Source organism: Pseudophryne corroboree, chromosome 1 (genome assembly GCF_028390025.1).
Source record: "Pseudophryne corroboree isolate aPseCor3 chromosome 1, aPseCor3.hap2, whole genome shotgun sequence".
NCBI lineage: Eukaryota > Metazoa > Chordata > Amphibia > Anura > Myobatrachidae > Pseudophryne > Pseudophryne corroboree.
The window spans coordinates 668,874,925-668,890,906 of NC_086444.1; the positions used below are offsets into that span (position 1 = coordinate 668,874,925).

Genomic DNA, 15,982 nt, shown 5'->3' on the forward strand with positions numbered 1-15,982 from the left:
GCCCTCTGCAGCCACCACAGCAGCGACACCCTGGTTCTGGCCGATAGGGTTATCCGCTGTTGCATCTGGAGATGGGACCCGGACCATTTGTCCAACAGGTCCCACTGGAACGTCCTTGCGTGGAACCTTCCGAATGGAATTGCTTCGTACGAAGCTACCATTTTTCCCAGGACTCGTGTGCATTGATGTACCGACACTTTTCCTGGTTTTAGGATGTCTCTGACCAGAGATGACAATTCCTCGGCTTTTTCCAGTGGAAGAAACACTCTTTTCTGGTCTGTGTCCAGAATCATTCCCAGGAACAGAAGACGTGTCGTCGGGACCAGCTGTGACTTTGGAATGTTTAGAATCCAGCCGTGCTGTTGTAGCACTTCCTGAGAAAGTGCCACCCCCACTATCAACTGTTCTTTGGACCTCGCCTTTATCAGGAGATCGTCCAAGTACGGGATAATCAAAACTCCCTTCTTGCGAAGGAGTATCATCATTTCGGCCATTACCTTGGTAAAGACCCTCGGTGCCGTGGATAACCCGAACGGCAGCGTCTGGAACTGATAGTGACAGTCCTGTACCACAAATCTGAGGTACTCCTGGTGCGGAGGGTAAATGGGGACATGCAGGTACGCATCCTTGATGTCCAGGGATACCATGTAATCCCCCTCCTCCAGGCTCGCAATAACCGCCCTGAGCGATTCCATCTTGAACTTGAACCTTTTCATATAAGTGTTCAAGGTTTTTAAATTTAAGATGGGTCTCACCGAACCGTCCGGTTTCGGTACCACAAACATTGTGGAGTAGTAACCCTTTCCTTGCTGAAGGAGGGGTACCTTGACGATCACTTTCTGTGAATACAGTTTTAGAATAGCCACCAACACTGCCTCCCTGGCAGAGGGCGTTGCCGGCAAGGCAGATTTTAGGAAACGGCGGGGGGGAGACGTCTCGAATTCCAGCCTGTACCCCTGAGATACTACTTGAAGGACCCAGGGATCCACTTGTGAGAGAGCCCACTGTGCGCTGAAAAACCAGAGACGTGCCCCCACCCTTCCCGATTCCGCCTGAGCAGCCCCAGCGTCATGCTGTGGACTTACCGGACGCAGGGGAGGACTTCTGCTCCTGGGAACTAGCTGTGTGCTGCAGCTTTTTCCCCCTACCTCTGCCCCTTGGCAGAAAGGATGAGCCTCTAGCCCACTTATATTCCTGGGGCCGAAAGGACTGTACCTGATAATACGGTGCTTTCTTTTGCTGTGGGGTAGCCTGTGGCAAAAAAGTCGATTTCCCAGCAGTAGCTGTGGAAACGAGGTCTGAAAGACCTTCCCCAAAAAGTTCCACCCCTTTATAGGGTAAAACTTCCATGTGCCGCTTGGAGTCGGCATCACCTGACCATTGCCTAGTCCATAACCCCTGTCTGGCGGCAATGGACATAGCGCTTATTTTTGATGCCAGCTGGCAAATATCCCTCTGTGCATCACGCATGTATAAGACCGCGTCTTTTATATGGTCAATCGTAAGCAAAATATTGTCCCTATCCATGGTATCAATGTTTTCCGACAGGGAGTCTGACCACGCAGCAGCAGCACTGCACATCCAAGCTGATGCAATAGCGGGTCTCAATATAATGCCAGTGTGTGTGTATATAGCTTTTAGGGTACTTTCCAGCTTTCTATCAGCAGGTTATTTTAGGGCGGCCGTATCCGGAGACGGTAGTGCCACCTTCTTTGATAAGCGTGTCAATGCTTTATCTACCCTAGGGGGTGTTTCCCAGCGTGACCTATCCTCTGGCGGGAAACGGTACGCAGCCATTAACCGTTTAGAAATGATCAATTTCTTATCTGGGGAAGTCCACGCTTCCTCACACACCTCATTTAATTTGTCAGATGCAGGAAAAACTACTGGTAGTTTTTTCTCACCAAACAGAATACCCTTTTTTTGTGGTACCTGGGGTATCCTCAGAAATGTGTAAAACATTTTTCATAGCCTCAATCATATAACGGGTGGATCTATTGGAGGGTACACTCGTCTCATCATCGTCGACACTGGAGTCGGTATCCGTGTCGACATCTGTATCGGTCATCTGAGGTAGCGGGCGTTTTATAGCCCCTGATGACATTTGAGACGCTTGGACAGGCATAAGCTGAGTAGCCGGCTGTCCTATGTTGTCAAACCTTTTATGTAAGGAGCTGACACTGTCACGTAATTCCTTCCATAAGTCCATTCACACCGGTGTCGACCCCGCAGGGGGTGACATCACATTCACAGGCATTTGCTCCGCCTCCACATCATTATCCTCATCATACATGTCGACAGCAGTACCGACACACAGCAGACACACAGGGAATGCTCTTACAGAGGACAGGACCCCACAAAGCCCTTTGGGGAGACAGAGGGAGAGTATGCCAGCACACACCAGGGCGCTATATACCACAGGGATATCACTATACAGAGTGTTTTCCCCTATAGCTGCCTATAATATATATATACTGCGCCTAAATTGTGCCCCCCCTCTCTTTTTTACCCTTTCTGTAGTGCAGTACTGCAGGGGAGAGCCAGGGAGCTTCCTTCCAGCGAAGCTGTGAGGGAATAATGGCGCCAGTGTGCTGAGGGAGTTGGCTCCGCCCCTTTTTCGGCGGGCTTTCTCCAGCTATTTTATCGTTTCTGGCAGGGGTTAATATACACCTATATAGCCTCTGGGGCTATATATGGTGTTAGTTTTGCCAGCCAAGGTGTTATTATTGCTGCTCAGGGCGCCCCCCCCCCCAGCGCCCTGCACCCATCAGTGACCGCAGTGTGTGGTGTGCATGAGGAGCAATGGCGCACAGCTGCAGTGCTGTGCGCTACCTTGGAGAAGACAGAAGTCTTCAGCCGCCGATTTTCCGGACCACCTTGTTTCTGGCTCTGTAAGGGGGACGGCGGCGCGGCGCCGGGAACGGACGACGAGGTCGGGTCCTGTGTTCGATCCCTCTGGAGCTAATGGTGTCCAGTAGCCTAAGAAGCCCAAGCTACCACCACTTAGGTAGGTTCGCTTCTTCTCCCCTTAGTCCCTCGTTGCAGTGAGCCTGTTGCCAGCAGGTCTCACTGAAAATAAAAAACCTAAACTATACTTTCTTCTAGGAGCTCAGGAGAGCCCCTAGTGTGCATCCAGCTCAGCCGGGCACTGAAATCTAACTGAGGCTTGGAGGAGGGTCATAGGGGGAGGAGCCAGTGCACACCAGATAGTCCTAAATCTTTCTTAGATGTGCCCAGTCTCCTGCGGAGCCGTCTATTCCCCATGGTCCTTACGGAGTCCCCAGCATCCACTAGGACGTCAGAGAAACAGTAAGTATATCTTGTGAAATACCTATATCAGTTAATAAACTTGACACACTTAGCCCCCTCAGGATATAGAACATAGGAGTAGCAAGCCGAGTGAAATATACAAGATGGCAGCCACGCAGCAGCTACATGCACACAAACACATATAGTCACAATTGTACAATGCAGAAATTATACCAAACAATAAAACTGCACTGGACTAGCAATACAAGGTAATACTCAGTATAGCTATATGTAAACAGTAGATATAACGGGTGGTCTTCTGTATGCCGAATGTCGGGATCCCGGCGCACAGTATACCGGCGCCGGAATCCCGACACCCGGCATACCGACAACTATTCTCCCTCGTGGGGGTCCACGATCCCCCTGGAGGGAGAATAAAATAGTGTGGCGCGCGTAGCGCGCCACCGTGCCCGCAGCGTGGCGAGCCCGCAAGGGGCTCCTTTGCGCTCGCCACGCTGTCGGTATGCCAGCGGTCGGGCTCCCGGCGCCGGTATGCTGGGCGCCGGAAGCCCGACCGCCGGCATACCGTACGACACCCGATATAACAAAACACAGTAAGTACTGGATGTATATCATAAGGTGTTTCTACCACACAACCCTGATTGTAAGCACTCTTTCTTAACTAACACTGTCCCTTGACAGGTAGAATACTTAAGTGTCCTGTAAAATACACAGTACTGGCGAGCAGGCGGCTTTACAGAGGAGGATTTGCCCAAGAAGTCCCAGGAACAGCGCAGCTCCGTGTGATGGCGGCTGACAGGGAGTGAGGGAGGGATATGCAGCTCCAGGGCGGGAACATTTACCTAAATGGCGCCCTGGGGCGGGGGGAGGAGCTACATGTTAGGCCTTATCCCCCTGCTGGCTTCCCCACCGGCACCCCGGGCTATAATAAAAAATAGGATTTTGGTACTTACCAGGTAAATCCTTTTCTTTGAATCCATAGGGGGCACTGGAGTACTCTTGGGATATGGACGGGCGGAGCCGAACAAAGGCACTGAATATTCAAATTTAGGACTCTCCCCCCCCTCCATATCCCCAAGTACCTCAGTGTACTTTGCCAGTGTTTTTTACTGAGCGAACAGGATATAGAGAGGTTGACAATGGAGAATCCCTATAACATAACGGACAACCACAAAGTTGATCCGTAACCTTATTGTCAACTAAACAGTTGACACCTTAACCGATAGAACTTTATAATTTGAGCCAATTGGTGAAATGTGTTACCCTAAGCTCCTTCGAGCTTAATACCATCCAAGTTAAATTTGTTCACTAAGCTCCCTTGAGCTTACAACAACCCAGGTAAAACTGCTCTGGGTGGGCGTCCAGTGCCCCCTATGGATTCAAAGAAAAGGATTTACCTGGTAAGTACCAAAATCCTATTTTCTTTATCATCCACTAGGGGTCACTGGAGTACTCTTGGGACGTACCAAAGCTTCCCTCGTGGGCGGGAGAGCTGTTTGATACTTGTAACAGTAGGCAGCCAAAGCTAAATGCTGATGGCGCCACCATTCATAACGTGTAAACGTGCACAAACGTGGTGCACTAAAGGCTATGTAGCCGCGTCGTAGACGCTCCACGACCCGCTGGGTGTGACATTCCCACAGAACCTGTGGGATGCTATTACTGACGTAGGCGATTGTAACTTAGCCTTAAGTAAGCCTGACTTGTAGTCATTATTATCCAACTGGATAAAATCTGCTGAGAAACTGGCTAACCCCAGTTTGCAGTATCATATAGAACAAACAACGTATTCATATCACGTACTACATATATAAACGCGTAACGCGTGTACCACATTCAGAATTTTAGAATGTGCTGTCCCCACAGGAACCACTATTGGTATATTGATGTGAAGAATACGAAAGCGGATTTTGTCGGAAGATCTGCTTTGTAATGAGAAAACTCAAATACGGTGGCTTGGAATACAAGGCACCCAAATATGAAAACAAAATCCTTGCCGAAGCACCCTTGGCGAAGCCAAGGCTAGAAGAAAAATGTTTTCCAAAGTGAGAACTTAATACCCATTTGTTGTACGGGTTCAAAAATATGAAACTTAATTCCCATTTGTTGAAAGGATTCCAAAATATGAAAACTAAGAAATCTGAACCCAACCTCAAATCGCCTGGCGCTGTAGGTGGGATAAATAGAGTCTGAACTTTGGTGACACCTTGTAGAAAGATGTTTACAGACGTAAATAGAGGCAAACGCTTTGAAAATAAGTTTACCACACAGATACCTGCACTCTTAGTGCAGATGAACGCAGTTTTCCATCCCATCCCGTTTAACAGAATACGGGTACTTGAAGTATGATGTTGGAAACTTCCGAGGTTTACAACCTATGTAAGCACACGAAATTTTTTAATTATGAGCTGCCTTAAGCGGCTTACTATTTCGTAACATGGTTGGTATAACCGATACTGTAATTCTCTATTTTTTAAGAGAGAGGTCTGAACTCTCACCCCGTCAACCGCAGCTGCGGTACATAGATAATAGGTACATAGGTAACTATGGGTAAAAGAACGTTCCGTGATGTAACAGGTTGGCCGTATTATGAGCGGGGCAAGATCGTGTGCAAGTATTACTTGAAAATTCGAGAAGCAAACTTCTCCGAAACCCATGAGATACCACCAGTATGACTGTGACGAACTGTCTTCTGATCCGTTTTGGCAACGAAGAGAGAAGCGGAAAATGGTGGAGCCAGATACACGATGCTGAATGACCCCATGAATGTGATGTACATATACTGAGCTTTTGTAATTGTGGCGAGATGCCATTATGTATACTTGGGGTAACCGCCTTCTGTGGACTCACATATGAAACACCTCTGGATTTAATGTCCAGTTTTCAAGATCCAAACCCTGACGGGTGAGATCTTTTGTCTAACAAATGTCCACTCACGGATTGATGTCTTGACATTTTCACATAATGGCGTTCTGAGCCATTGAAGATTTGAGTTACCTGCCGCATTGCCATGCGGCTTCTTGGTTTTCACTGGTTGTTGTGTATGCAACTGCCGTTGCTTTGTTTGACTGCTTAAGGGCAGCGTGAGCTAGGCATGAAAAAACAAAATTACATGAAACTCACGGTTGTTCCTGTCTACAGAAATCTTTAGTAAAAAGCGAAAGATTTATTCGTTCTGAAGAGAACCCAGAGTCTATCCCTGGACAGACTGAAAACGAATTATTTATTGCATTGTAAAATGCACAGAGTTCTAGGACATTTATCTATTGCATTGTAAAATGCACAGAGTTCTAGGACATTTATTGACAGCAATCTGTCGTGTTTTAGAACCTTTGCGTTGATTTTAACTACAAATCCTGACTCTCTGTGACTGTCGTCCAGAGTATACGCACCCTTGTCCCTCTGTGAGAAACGCGATTGAAAACACATCTTTATTCTTAATAAGTGAATACACCAATGTACCGCTAATGTGCGTGTACCTTTGTTCTTGCTGGTGTAGTAGGTAAAAGTCTTTGATTTACCGTATTTATAATCTTACCTAGGAATTGACATCGTTTAGACCGACTTAGATGTGATTGTTTTCGAACTTAATCTGCTACCGCAGTATACCTTAGTAGCGCAAGATAGAGGAACTTTGTTGATACATAGTTCTTATGTGAGATGAGCGATTATTCCAACATCACTTTGGTAAATACCGGCAGCGATAAGCAACGGTATAAATGAAATGGTTAATGGTTGTGGCGATTTGCAAACGCTAGAACCTGTGATGAAGAAACCGGACTGGGTAAATACGCATTGTGAAGATCAAATGCAATTATACAATTTTGTGGCTGCAATAAGCAAAAACTAACTGCAGAAAATCCATTTTCATTTTCTAACTGTAGTAAATGACTTGCTGATTGATATTGCAACGGAGCTGTTTGATTTTGCTCAAACAGACGGGAATAAGTCATTTTGACTCTGTTGGCGTACTATTGACTGGTTTATAACCCAGCAAAGACTAAATGACAACCTGCCAAACCGTTCGCCAGAAGCAGTTTTGTACTCTAAGCTGTAAATAGCTGAGACATATATGAGTTGAAGTCATGAAACCTCGCAAATGTAACCTGAAAAGACGCACTTCCACAAATGTAAAAGAGGTCATCAAACCACTGGCTTGCTGACTGTAACGTCCTGTCGTTACAAGACGTGACTGATGTTTATAAAAGAATAAAACGCTGTTACAAGTATATTGTATGCGCTAATGGCAGAATACCGTAAAGGGATAAAATGTCGTTACACATATATCCAATTTAGGAGCAAACAAGCTCTGGGCTTGTCGCGCTTAACTAGCGACAATTTGAAAATAACCGGCGTTAGCAAAAGCTTTACAGATATACTCTGCAGCTTCTTTTAACCGTGATCGGCATGGTTCCATAGATAGATTCTAGTGACCCAAATGTATCTGTGGTTTTTATAATGTTTGACAGAAACGCATATACCAATGGCGGATCGCGTCCTTTTGGAAACTATTATGTATGGTTGTCTAAAACCCCGCACTATCTGAGTGCTGGACTAATGTACCCTGCTCACTTGTAGTTATCGGTGTGAGATTTGACATAGAATCGTGCATTAAAGTATAAGACTAGTGAAATAAACACTCTGGTACCCAAAGGAAAATTGTCACTTTGGAAAGATTGTCTTTTGTTAGCGCTGGCGGAGTTATTCTGAGACTCCGATTACCGCTGTTTTAATTTGAATTGCCAATGTTAACATTTTTAGTCTGCACTAGAGCCTTATTCGCTATGTAGACAGACATCATAATAGGCAACAGACACTTGCACGATTATTATATGGCATATATATCTATATAATAAGAATTTACTTACCGATAATTCTATTTCTCGGAGTCCGTAGTGGATGCTGGGGTTCCTGAAAGGACCATGGGGAATAGCGGCTCCGCAGGAGACAGGGCACAAAAAAGTAAAGCTTTACTAGGTCAGGTGGTGTGCACTGGCTCCTCCCCCTATGACCCTCCTCCAGACTCCAGTTAGGTACTGTGCCCGGACGAGCATACACAATAAGGGAGGCATTTTGAATCCCGGGTAAGACTCATACCAGCCACACCAATCACACCGTACAACTTGTGATCTAAACCCAGTTAACAGTATGACAACAGAAAGGGCCTCTTAAAGATGGCTCCTTAACAATAACCCGAATTAGTTAACAATAACTATGTACAAGTATTGCAGATAATCCGCACTTGGGATGGGCGCCCAGCATCCACTACGGACTCCGAGAAATAGAATTATCGGTAAGTAAATTCTTATTTTCTCTATCGTCCTAAGTGGATGCTGGGGTTCCTGAAAGGACCATGGGGATTATACCAAAGCTCCCAAACGGGCGGGAGAGTGCGGATGACTCTGCAGCACCGAATGAGAGAACTCCAGGTCCTCCTTTGCCAGGGTATCAAATTTGTAAAATTTTACAAACGTGTTCTCCCCCGACCACGTAGCTGCTCGGCAGAGTTGTAACGCCGAGACCCCTCGGGCAGCCGCCCAAGATGAGCCCACCTTCCTTGTGTAGTGGGCTTTTACAGTTTTAGGCTGTGGCAGGCCTGCCACAGAATGTGCAAGTTGAATTGTGTTACAAATCCAACGAGCAATCGACTGCTTAGAAGCAGGTGCGCCCAACTTGTTGGGTGCATACAATATAAACAGCGAGTCAGATTTTCTGACTCCAGCCGTCCTTGCAATGTATATTTTTAAGGCTCTGACAACGTCCAACAACTTGGAGTCCTCCAAGTCGCTAGTGGCCGCAGGCACCACAATAGGTTGGTTCAGATGAAATGCTGATACCACTTTAGGGAGAAAATGCGGACGAGTCCGCAGTTCTGCCCTATCCGAATGGAAGATTAGATAAGGACTTTTATAAGATAAAGCCGCCAATTCAGATACTCTCCTGGCAGAGGCCAGGGCTAGTAACATAGTCACTTTCAATGTGAGATATTTCAAATCCACCTTTTTCAATGGTTCAAACCAATGGGATTTGAGGAAATCTAAAACTACATTTAGATCCCACGGTGCCACCGGAGGCACCACAGGAGGCTGTATATGCAGTACTCCCTTGACAAAAGTCTGGACCTCAGGGACAGAGGCCAATTCTTTTTGGAAGAATATTGACAGGGCCGAAATTTGAACCTTAATGGATCCCAATTTGAGACCCATAGATAATCCTGATTGCAGGAAATGTAGGAAACGACCCAGTTGGAATTCCTCCGTCGGAACCCTCCGATCCTCGCACCACGCTACATATTTTCGCCAAATGCGGTGATAATGTTTCACGGTGACTTCCTTCCGTGCCTTAATCAAGGTAGGAATGACTTCTTCTGGAATGCCTTTCCCTTTTAGGATCTGGCGTTCAACCGCCATGCCGTCAAACGCAGCCGCGGTAAGTCTTGAAAAAGACAGGGACCCTGCTGTAGCAGGTCCCTTCTCAGAGGTAGAGGCCACGGTTCGTCCGTGAGCATCTCTTGAAGTTCCGGATACCAAGTCCTTCTCGGCCAATCCGGAACCACTAGTATTGTTCTTACTCTTCTTTGCCGTATGATCTTCAATACCTTTGGTATGAGCGGCAGAGGAGGAAACACATACACTGACTGGTACACCCAAGGAGTTACCAGTGCGTCCACAGCTATTGCCTGTGGATCTCTTGACCTGGCGCAATATTTGTCCAGTTTCTTGTTGAGGCGAGACGCCATCATGTCTACAATTGGTCTTTCCCAACGGTCTATTAACATGTTGAAGACTTCTGGATGTAGACCCCACTCTCCCGGATGAAGATCGTGTCTGCTGAGGAAGTCTGCTTCCCAGTTGTCCACGCCCGGGATGAACACTGCTGACAGTGCTATCACGTGATTCTCCGCCCAGCGAAGAATCTTGGCAGCTTCTGCCATTGCACTCCTGCTTCTTGTGCCGCCCTGCCTGTTTACATGGGCGACCGCCGTGATGTTGTCCGACTGAATCAACACCGGCTTTCCTTGCAGGAGAAGTTCCGCCTGGCTTAGAGCATTGTAGATTGCTCTTAGTTCCAGAATGTTTATGTGAAGAGACTTTTCCAGACTCGTCCATACTCCCTGGAAGTTTCTTCCTTGTGTGACTGCTCCCCAGCCTCTCAGGCTGGCGTCCGTGGTCACCAGGATCCAATCCTGAATGCCGAATCTGCGGCCTTCTAATAGGTGAGCCTTCTGCAACCACCACAGAAGTGACACCCTTGTCTTTGGTGACAGGGTTATTCGCAGGTGCATCTGCAGATGCGACCCTGACCATTTGTCCAACAGATCCCTTTGGAATATTCTTGCATGGAATCTGCCGAATGGAATTGCTTCGTAAGAAGCCACCATTTTTCCCAGGACTCTTGTGCATTGATGTACTGACACTTTTCCTGGTTTTAGGAGGTTCCTGACCAGATCGGATAACTCCTTGGCTTTTTCCTCTGGAAGGAAAACCTTTTTCTGAACCGTGTCCAGAATCATTCCTAGGAACAGCAGACGAGTTGTCGGGATTAAATGGGATTTTGGAATATTCAGAATCCACCCGTGTTGTCTTAGCACCTCTTGAGATAGTGCTAAAGCTGTCTCCAGCTGTTCTCTGGACCTTGCCCTTATTAGGAGATCGTCCAAGTATGGGATAACTAATACGCCTTTTCTTCGAAGAAGAATCATCATCTCGGCCATTACCTTGGTAAAGACCCGAGGCGCCGTGGACAATCCGAACGGCAGCGTCTGAAACTGATAGTGACAGTTTTGAACAATGAACCTGAGGTACCCCTGGTGTGCGGGGTAAATCGGAACGTGTAGATACGCATCCTTGATGTCCAAGGATACCATAAAGTCCCCTTCTTCCAGGTTCGCTATCACTGCTCTGAGTGACTCCATCTTGAACTTGAACTTTTTTATGTAGAGGTTCAAGGACTTCAGATTTAGAATAGGCCTTACCGAGCCATCCGGCTTCGGTACCACAAATAGAGTGGAATAATACCCCTTTCCTTGTTGTAATAGGGGTACTTTGACTATCACCTGCTGAGCGTACAGCTTGTGAATGGCTTCCAACACCCTCTCCCTTTCGGAAGAGACGGTTGGTAAGGCAGACTTCAGGAAACGATGAGGAGGATCCGTCTCTAATTCCAACCTGTACCCCTGAGATATTATCTGCAGGATCCAGGGGTCTACCTGCGAGTGAGCCCACTGCGCGCTGTAATTTTTGAGACGGCCCCCCACTGTCCCCGAGTCCGCTTGAGAGGCCCCAGCGTCATGCTGAGGTTTTTGCAGGAGCCGGGGAGGGCTTCTGTTCCTGGGAAGGAGCTGCCTGTTGGTGTCTCTTCCCTCTTCCTCTGCCTCGTGGCAGGTACGACAAGCCCTTTGCTCTCTTATTTTTGTAGGAGCGAAAAGGCTGTGGTTGAAAGGTCGGTGCCTTTCTCTGTTGGGGAGTGACTTGAGGTAAAAAAGTGGATTTCCCGGCAGTAGCCGTGGCCACCAAGTCTGATAGACCAACTCCAAATAACTCCTCCCCTTTATACGGCAAAACCTCCATGTGACGTTTTGAATCCGCATCGCCTGTCCACTGTCGTGTCCATAAGGCTCTTCTGGCTGAAATGGACATAGCACTCACCCGAGATGCCAGTGTGCAAATATCCCTCTGTGCATCACGCATATAGATAAATGCATCCTTTATTTGTTCTAACGACAGTAAAACATTGTCCCTATCTAGGGTATCAATATTTTCAATCAGGGATTCTGACCAAACTACTCCAGCACTGCACATCCAGGCAGTTGCTATAGCTGGTCGTAGTATAACACCTGCATGTGTGTATATATTCTTTTGAATAACTTCCATCTTTCTATCTGATGGATCCTTAAGTGCGGCCGTCTCAGGAGAGGGTAACGCCACTTGTTTGGATAAGCGTGTGAGCGCCTTGTCCACCTTAGGGGGTGTTTCCCAGCGCGCCCTAACCTCTGGCGGGAAAGGGTATAATGCCAATAACTTTTTTGAAATTATCAACTTTTTATCAGGAGCAACCCACGCTTCATCACACACGTCATTTAATTCTTCTGATTCAGGAAAAACTGTTTGTAGTTTTTTCACACCATACATAATACCCTGTTTTACGGTATCTGTAGTATCAGCTAAATGTAACGTCTCCTTCATTGCCAAAATCATATAACGTGTGGCCCTACTGGAAAATACGTTTGAATTTCTACCGTCGTCACTGGAATCAGTGCCCGTGTCTGGGTCTGTGTCGACCGACTGAGGCAAAGGGCGTTTTACAGCCCCTGACGGTGTTTGAGGCGCCTGGACAGGCATTAATTGATTGTCCGGCCGCCTCATGTCCTCAACTGACTGTTTAAGGGAAGATAAACCATCACGTAATTCCACAAATAAAGGCATCCATTCTGGTGTCGACCCCCTGGGGGGTGACATCTGCATATTTGGCAATTGCTCCGCCTCCACACCAATATCGTCCTCATACATGTCGACACCACGTACCGACACACACCGCAAACTCACAGGGAATGCTCTAATGAAGACAGGACCCACTAGCCCTTTTGGGGAGACAGAGGGAGAGTCTGCCAGCACACACCACAAAGCGCTATATATACAAGGGATATCCTTATATTAAGTGCTCCCTTATAGCTGCTTTAATATATATATATATAGCCATTAATGTGCCCCCCCTCTCTGTTTTACCCTGTTTCTGTAGTGCAGTGCAGGGGAGAGACCTGGGAGCCGTTCTGACCAGCGGAGCTGTGACAGAAAATGGCGCCGTGTGCTGAGGAGATAGGCCCCGCCCCTTTTTCGGCGGGTTCTTCTCCCGCTATTTTTCCAGTCAGGCAGGGGTTAAATATCTCCATATAGCCCCTATGGGCTATATGTGAGGTATTTTTAGCCTTGTATAAGGTTTATATTTGCCTCTCAGAGCGCCCCCCCCCAGCGCTCTGCACCCTCAGTGACTGCCCAGTGAAGTGTGCTGAGAGGAAAATGGCGCACAGCTGCAGTGCTGTGCGCTACCTTATGAAGACTGAGGAGTCTTCAGCCGCCGGTTTCCGGACCTCTTCACGCTTCAGCATCTGCAAGGGGGTCGGCGGCGCGGCTCCGGGACCGGACTCCACGGCTGGGCCTGTGTTCGATCCCTCTGGAGCTAATGGTGTCCAGTAGCCAAGCAGCAAATCCACTCTGCATGCAGGTGAGTTTACTACTTTCCCCCTAAGTCCCACGTTGCAGTGATCCTGTTGCCAGCAGGACTCACTGTAAAGAAAAAAACCTAAACTAAACTTTCTCTAAGCAGCTCTTTAGGAGAGCCACCTAGATTGCACCCTTCTCGTTCGGGCACAAAATCTAACTGGAGTCTGGAGGAGGGTCATAGGGGGAGGAGCCAGTGCACACCACCTGACCTAGTAAAGCTTTACTTTTTTGTGCCCTGTCTCCTGCGGAGCCGCTATTCCCCATGGTCCTTTCAGGAACCCCAGCATCCACTTAGGACGATAGAGAAATATATGTTATTGCTGAACAGCATATTTATTAGGAAACCAAAGTCTTTATGTGAAAAGCAGTTCACATGGGCATGAAACCCGAACCAAATTCCTACTAACACCCCTGCGCCTTCTGGTGGCTTAAAGATGTAGGGCAGGAATGTTCCAGAATTATCTTGAACTAAAAAAAAAAATTCCCACTAACACCCCTGCGCCTCCTTGTGGAGTAGAGGTGTATGGTCTGGAATTATAACTGGAAAACCAGCAATGATTAAAATGGCCGTCATGCCATGCTTTCCCAGAAAATCATAGTACAGGGTACCTGCTGCAGTTTTAATATAGGCTTAATAGCCTATTATACAGTTATTATGCTTAATAGCCTATTATACATAGGATACAGTAAAATATATGTATTCAAATAATATGAGCACTGCCTGCAGTGTATTTATGCAACTGTAACCAAAAATAACAGAAAACATGGTTAAACGTGTAATAGGTTATGCCACTGATAACCTATTGCCAGCCAAAGCCTCATATATATATTATATATATATACAAAGTGTTTACACCTATAATCACAGTTCATACTGATATTATTGCCAGCAAAAGCTTCATTATATTTATATATATAAAACGTGCTGTTAACGTGCTGCGCTGCTTGTGTATTTTGAACCCATGCAGCCTTTGCTGCTGCTATGGGTATTATTCCCCCCCCCCCCCCCTGCATCCCTTACCTGCAGCGTACGGAGATCGGGAGCAGGGAGAGCAGGAGAGCCTGATCTAGCGCCGGGGAGCCGTCCGGCAGCTGCTTCCTACAGCAGTACACAGTCTCCCTGTGTCTGCGGTGTTTGGAAAAGTGGCCTGCGTCCTTTAGTGACGTGCGGCCACTGTCTCGGCGGCGTGTAGCGGTGCCGGGCCATGAAAGCAGTGAGAGCGGCCGGCGTCTGAGTGACGTGCGGCCGCTCTCTTAGTTGAGCTCCCGGAGAATGTCGGCGGCGTGTAACGGTGCCGCAGCAGAGCAGTGAGAGCGGCCGGCGTCTGAGTGACGTGCGGCCGCTCTACTTAGTTCAGCCCAGGAGAATGGCGGTAGCGTCTAGCGGTGCCGTGCCCTCAGAGCAGTGAGAGCGGCCGGCGTCTGAGTGACGTGCGGCCGCTCTCTTAGTACAGCGCACGGAGATTCTCGTACCGGGCCATCAGCGCAGTGAGAGCGGCCAACGTCTGAGTGACGTGCGGCCGCTCTGCGCATCGTTCAGCAAGACCTTCAGCGGCGTGTAGTTCACGTGCTCAGCGGCTATGTCATTTCTACAGCATAACACACACACAGCAGGGCGGCAGCGTGAGCTGACCGCCCTGACACTCATACCTTGTGCCGCCTTCTCTTCTCTCTGCAAGCTCCGTTTCAGCCTCATCTTGGCTGTGACGGAGCTTCTGTAAGTGTAAGCTCCTTCCAGCTCTTTGTCTTATCCTGGCTGTAACGGATCTTCTTTCTGTAAGCTCCGTTCAGTTTAAAGGAGACAATGGCTGCCTGTGGCTGTGAGGGTGCTCTTTGTGAGGACCGACACGCCATGCGCTTGTCTATAGCGCCTGTGGCTGTGAGGGTGCTCTTTGTGAGGACCGACACGCCATCCGCTGCCTTGCAGCGACACCATCCCGGACCCATGTTTTTCCATAAACTGAGACGGGCAGTGTAAAAATTAAAAATAAAAATAAAAATAAAAATCTGAAAAGTGGCCATTGCCACAAGCCGATGTTCATCTGTGAGCACCGAAAAAACACTGGCAAAGTACACTGAGGTACTTGGGGATATGGAGGGGGGGGAGAGTCCTAAATTTGAATATTCAGTGCCTTTGTTCGGCTCCGCCCGTCCATATCCCAAGAGTACTCCAGTGACCCCTAGTGGATGATAAAGAAATGAGGTTTATTGAGAGAGAAAACCCCCACCTGTCCCCTGTGTCCCGATGGTTAGTGGAGCAGCTGCCCTTTACAGTGTCCACGTCAGCGCTCACGGATCGCGATAACAGCAGACCAAAGAGACCCCTTACCTCCCCTTGTACCTGCGGCCACGCAATCCCGGAGGGCAGCGGCGAGTGTGTGTGACTGACCAGAAATACACTGGAGTCTCCGCTGTAGTTACCCGGCAACCAAGGCGTGGGAGTATACAGCGCCGCTGGGGGGAGTGATGGAGCTGCAGTAGGGGATGTCTGA

The 15,982-nt window shown here is 47.9% G+C and overlaps 1 protein-coding gene and 1 non-coding gene across 2 annotated transcripts in view; both read right to left on the minus strand.

Moving 5' to 3' along the window:
* UPF1 (UPF1 RNA helicase and ATPase) overlaps positions 1-15,982 on the minus strand; it is a 477,022-nt gene that overhangs the window by 227,668 nt on the left and 233,372 nt on the right. The gene's annotated exons all lie outside the window — the stretch shown is intronic.
* LOC134932325 (U5 spliceosomal RNA) lies at positions 6,350-6,465 on the minus strand. The gene has a single exon (XR_010179307.1). It is a non-coding gene; the product is annotated as a U5 spliceosomal RNA (small nuclear RNA).